Here is a 6,031-nt window from a genome sequence, read left to right as displayed (position 1 = left end):
GTCTGCGCGTGTCCTCCTCTGGCCCGCCCGTCGGTGGCACAGGACGGGCCTTTTTCTATCCGTCTCCCTCTCTCCCTCCGGCCGCATCCACTCCACTTTTCCCACTCTTCCCCTCTCTCCCCCTCGTCGCCGCCGGCCGCCCGCTGCCATTACAGCCATGCAACTCGGACGCGCGCTTGCCCAGCCCCTTCCTCTCGTCGCCGCCGAGCTACCCAAGCACGGCCACCTTGTTTTCGCACCCGCCGGCCGGATTTGGGGCGGATCCGGTCGGTCTTGAGCTCGCCCGACTGTGGGAGGCCGGGCCGCGCCATGGACTGGCCGGGCACCTTGCCCGAAGGCCCTGGCAGGGCCGCACGGCCACATGAAGGCAGTGGCTCGTCCTCTAGCCGCTCGGATCTGCACCGTCGGTGGTCCGCCGGCAGATACGCGAATGGCGGCCGGCTGGGCTCGGTGCTTGCCCAAAAGCTCGTCGGCGCACCGTTGCCCTTCATCAAGTGCGACCACTGCCCAAGGGTGGTCGTGCGCCGCGTGTCTACAACGCCGGAGCATCCCGGATGGGTGTTCATCGAGTGCTTAAACGATGGGGTATGTGCTCTTTTAGCTTCGGTTTGTGCTCTTGGATTAGACTAGTGGTGCTAACTTTAAGTTTTATTGTGTAGATCGGATGCAAGTTTTGGTATTGGGAAGAAGAGTACATCGATATGTTGATAGAGCGAAATGTAGTGCATGTTCGTGCACTTTTAGCTAGCCTAGAGGCTTTAGATGAGACAAGTGCACTTGTTGCTAGATTAGAGTCTAGGCACGATACTACGTGCGAAGAAGCAACAAGGCACGATACTACGTGTTAGGAAGCAACGTCGACTTCTGGCTTGAAGAAGGAGGGGGCAACGTCGTGCCTCCTCCACAGATCAACAATGAGTGCATCGAGAAGGCGCTAACCCAACTCAAGGGAGCAGTTATGAAAGTTGGGTATCTTCTCAAATGTATTCTTGTGGTTCTTGTTTTCTTTGGCCTTACTTTACTAGTCAAAATGTGATGATGTATTGTCATGTAACAAAAATAAATGATAAAAAAAGTTTAAGGACTTGCAAAGAAATATACGCGGACAGGATGGGACAAATGGATGCGGCCGCGCGCTGGGCGCACGGCCACCGCATCCCAGGACAGGCCCGGACACGACCCCAATTCCTTACCCAAACGGACAGAAACCGGACAAAACGGATGTCCGTTTGATGTCGCGTGATGGAGTTGGCCTGATCTGGTCGAGTACGTAATGGCGCGTCCGATCGGCCGGCCGGCCGGCCGGGAGGGTGGCCGGCCAAGAGGCGAGAGGTAGAGCTAACGGGAGCTATATCATCATCAACCCCATCGCCCCTGCCCATCCCGCTAGTTCCGTCTGTCCGGCTGCTTGAATTCGATGGGACAGGGCCTGGGGCGCCATGATTGCCACCCAGACCTTCACTAGCTAGGCATAGCTCGCAGTGATCGCACCATGGCGAAGCGAACGTACGGAGCTAGTATGTGCGTGGTGAAGTAATGCGGCGATGGCACGGTGCTGCTAGCAGCTGCTGCCGCCGCGGCAGCATGCAATGCAGGAGCAGGATAGGATGCAGTGAAGAGCCAAGGGGGAGCTGCAGCCTAGAAATTAAGACGCTACGGCTAGCTAGCTAGCTGCTGGCCGGCTGGACTGGACCGGAGGGGAGCGCATGCAGCAGCGACAGTGGCCCTGTTTGGATCCCTATGTTAGAGTTATTTTAGTTAGTTGGGGTTCAAATAACCCAAAAATATCCAAACATGATGGGTTAGATTGGGTTAGTTGAATCTAACCCACCCCAAAAAACTAGCCCACACTAGAGGAGCTTATTTGGGTTAGTTCTTTTGGTCCCACTACAAAAATAGTAAAAAAAGTTACCCCTCCCATTCAAACAAGGTTCAAAGTAGTAAAAATAATTGAGAAAAAATATTTTATTGTCAATCTAACCCTACCATCCAAACAGCTTTTTGGTTAGAGTTAGTTTGGGGTTAGTTTAGAGTTAGAATCTAACTCTAACCTTTAACTGAGTTAGAGTATCCAAACAGGGCCAGTGAACGAGCTCTGGAGCCGGCCGGAAGAAGTAAAGGGCGGAGGGGAAATCCATTCTGAAAGAAACAAGCACGTACGCCGGCCGTCGCGTCGGTACTCGCGGGCAGCCAGCTGCTCATTGCTGCGTTTGGACTAGAGTGAAACGCTCCACCCCGTACTCCGCCAGTTAGTTAATACAGACCCCACGTGTACAACACAACGCCAGATCGACGCCCTTGCTCCAGTTCATCGAGCGCACACACAGCCAAAACGCAACAGTTTCTTTTTTTTTTAACTAGGCAAAAGATTTGTCATTTTCATTAATTATGAAGAACCGCAACAGGGTATCAAACTAACTAAACTAGCACTAAAAACATCGGAAATCCAATTAGGCTCATGGGAGCGTATGCTCTGCCCATCAAAATGCTTTCTGCAAATGTCCAAAAAAATTGAAAAATGTATATATTCATTGTCACACCAAAAAATTTACAATCAAGTCCATGCACTCGACAAAGCTCCGGGACCGGATGGGTTCACATCAAGATTTTATGTCTCCTGTTGGTCTATCATGAAGGATGATCTGTTGGCTGCTTTCTCGATGTTCCACCACGGAGATATGAGGGGTTTGGCCTCCATCAATAAAGCACTTGTTACTCTTCTGCCAAACAGAGACGGCTCGGAGGAATTGCGGGACTTTAGACCCGTTAGCTGGATGCATGGTGTGATCAAATTTTTGTTTTGACAAAGTACTAGTGTGCTGGCTAGCAGAGGAGTTGCCAAACTTGATCAGCCTCCACCAGAGTGCTTTTTGTCAAGGAGAGCACTACATGATAATTTCATACTCGTCCAGAGCATGGCAAGGCGTCTCCATGCACTCAAACATCCTACCATCATGCTAAAGCTGGATATTTCAAAGGCCTTCGACACTGTACAATGGCCATTCTTACTTGAGGTACTGCATGTGATGGGCTTCGGTAGAACGTGGACAAACTGGATCGCTGGGCTCCTGACCACTTCCTCCACCTGTATCATGGTCAATGGAACGTTGAGTGCCCCAGTCCACAGCTGCAAGTGCCTCCGACAGGGCGGCCCCCTATCTCAAATGCTTTTTATCATCATCATGGAGCCATTACATAAGCTATTTTAAACTGGCCGTGGATATGCAGGTCCTAGCCCCCCTTGCGCGGGATGGAATCTAGTAACGGCTCTCCATCTTTGCAGATGACGTAATTGTCTTCCTCAAGCCAAGCACACCGGATTTGAGTGCTTGTGTACACATTCTGCAGCTGTTTGGTTCCGCTTCTGGACTACACGTGAACCTCAGCAAGAGGGCAACCATTCCAACCGCTACTCGGAGGAGGAGAAACTATTAACAACGACCAGTCTGGGTTGCCAAATTGGGGCCTTCCCTTGTACATATCTTGGCCTCCTTCTCTGTCTCAAGAAGCCGTCCACGGCCCAGCTCCAATACTTGGTGGAGCGCTTGGCACAATGCCTACCAACATGGAAAGAAGTTACCCTTCCGAAGAGTGGAAGACTCACTTTGGTCCTCTCAGTTCTATGTTCGATTCCTATCCATGCCATGCTTGCTCTGGCCCTCCTCATGAAGACTATACATGCCATGACTAAGATCATCCGGGGATTTCTGTGGTGCGGCAAGGCCCAGGCGAACGGCTGAAACTATTCCATCGCTTGGGATTCAGTCTGCATGCCCAAGTGGGCAGGTGGCTTGGGCGTCCCAAATCTTGCAGGGATGAACGTGGTTTTACAGGCCAGATGGGCATGGTTACAGAGAGTAGGTCAGCTAAGGCCTTGGCATGAATTCAACATCCTAGTTCCTAAAGCATCGATGGCCATCTTCTCTGCTGCAACTAAGGCAGAAATTGGAAACGGGAACCACATCCTTTTTTGGGAGGATCGTTGGCTGGACGGAGCCCGGCTTTTGGAGGTTGCAACTCTAATCTATGAAACTGTCAGCCGCGTGTGAGGGCCTGGCGGTTACTGAAGGATGTGCTCCATGCAGGCACGTGGGCCACGGACGTAAAGCCAAACTTGAGCTTCGAGGCTCTCATGCAGTACCTTGACCTCTGGCATAGACTTCAGGCAACCACACTTCAAGAGGGCACAGAGGACGTCCTATCTTGGGCATGGGAGGCAAATGGACATTTTTCGATCAGATCAGCTTACGCCCCTCTGTTTGCGGCCAAAGAAGTGGAGCCGATGGCACAATTCACTTGGAAGTCAAAGGCCCTTTGCGCTGCCGGTTCTTCGTGTGGTTGGCCTTGAGGAATCGATGCTGGACAGCGGATCGCGTAGCACGCCGAGGTCTGCCGCTCAATGACACCTGCCCGTTCTGCGATCAAGAGGAGGAGACGGTAAATCACATCGAGCTCATATGTGTGCTCGCTAGGACGGTGTGGAGGACGATATGCACGGTAATCGGTAAGCCGCAATGGACACTACAAGTGAATGACTCTCTGAACAGTTTGTGCGAGACAAAACCGAAGAGCGTACGGGCCATGATGATCCTGGTGTTGTGGGAACTGTGGAAACATTGAAACACTATTGTTTTCGATGGAGGCTCACCCTCGTTAGACGGAGTAATACGGAGGATCGTGGCAAAGGGGAATGCTTGGCATCAAGCGGGATTACTCAAAGGAGATTGGAGTACCATCGCCGTGGAGCTTCAAAGGTGGGCGAGGCAAGAGTAGTCTGTACTACGATCGTGTGTGTGGGAGTTGGAGCTAAGGCTCACGGTGATGTAACACCAATTGTAGACTTTTCAGTTCTTTACCCCCCCCCCCCCCCCTCTCCTATAAAGTATGATATGCACACTCGTGCATATTTAATAAAAAAATTGCCACACCAAAATGTTACATACAAATTATTAGGAGGAAAGATTAAATATTTTGATCTGTGCAAAAAAAAAACAAGTCGAACGACAAATATTACCTTCAAATGTAAACTATTTTTTTTTCACTGACGAAGCACCGTCATCCTATTTCGCATGGAAAGTGTCAAGAACGCGTTATACACTAACTAGAACATAAAAAATATAAAAAATTATTTACTATTTATTTGAATTTACAATTCATTAGGGAGCATATGCACCTGAGAGCCAAAACGACCCTCCCTAAGAGCATCTGCAACCACGACTGCCTAACTTGGACCCGTATATGTCCGCGGACAATGACTGGATGCCCCCATTTCTCCCTGTCCACAACCGTGATCTGCAAATGTCTGCCCCCAAATCCATACAAAAGCATGCAACATGATGAAATTTAGTAGATCAACATGCGACATGTAGAACATAGCATATCCAACATATTACACTGAGTACAATCCGGCCTAAAAGAGCCAACAAAGCTAGAATAATAGTAAATAAAATGGAAGGGGTCGACGGAGTTCACCACTTCATCGCCGGCCGCTTCCCCTTGGGATTTCGGGAGCGGCGGTTGTCCTCGGCGGTAGGTGGAGCATTGTTGGTGGAGGCAGGGCCGTTGTCCGAGGAGGAAGAGAAGATGATCCCGGCGTCCGGGCTCTATCGATCGCTTGCCTCCTGACAGGAGCGGGACCGGACCGTGTGGTGCAGCTAGCTATGAGCCGGAGCGAAGCTACAGCTGCCCACCAGAGTTGTCGGCGACGCGGTCGAGAAGGAGCTCCCGCGCCATGTCGATCCGCGAGCGGCAGAGGGCAATGCGGAGCGTGAGCTCGTCGTCATCCGATGCAGGAAAGCTCGAGTCCTCCCTGGTGAGCGTCATCCAGTCGATGTCAGACTCACTGCCGGATTCGTTCCCGGCCATGGCGGAGGGGAGGGAAGAGAAAGGGCAGGAGATGGCAGTGTAGCCGAGAGGACGAGAGAGTGAGGTTTGACTAGCGTTTGCCGTCAAGGTGTGGTATTTGTGGGGACAGTGGTCAGGGCGAAGTGGGCCAACCTGGGCCGGTCCAATGTGGCAGCAGCGTCCGGGT

This window comes from Triticum aestivum, chromosome 5B (assembly GCF_018294505.1).
Source record: "Triticum aestivum cultivar Chinese Spring chromosome 5B, IWGSC CS RefSeq v2.1, whole genome shotgun sequence".
NCBI classification, from domain to species: domain Eukaryota; kingdom Viridiplantae; phylum Streptophyta; class Magnoliopsida; order Poales; family Poaceae; genus Triticum; species Triticum aestivum.
This window is presented reverse-complemented; position numbering follows the sequence as displayed.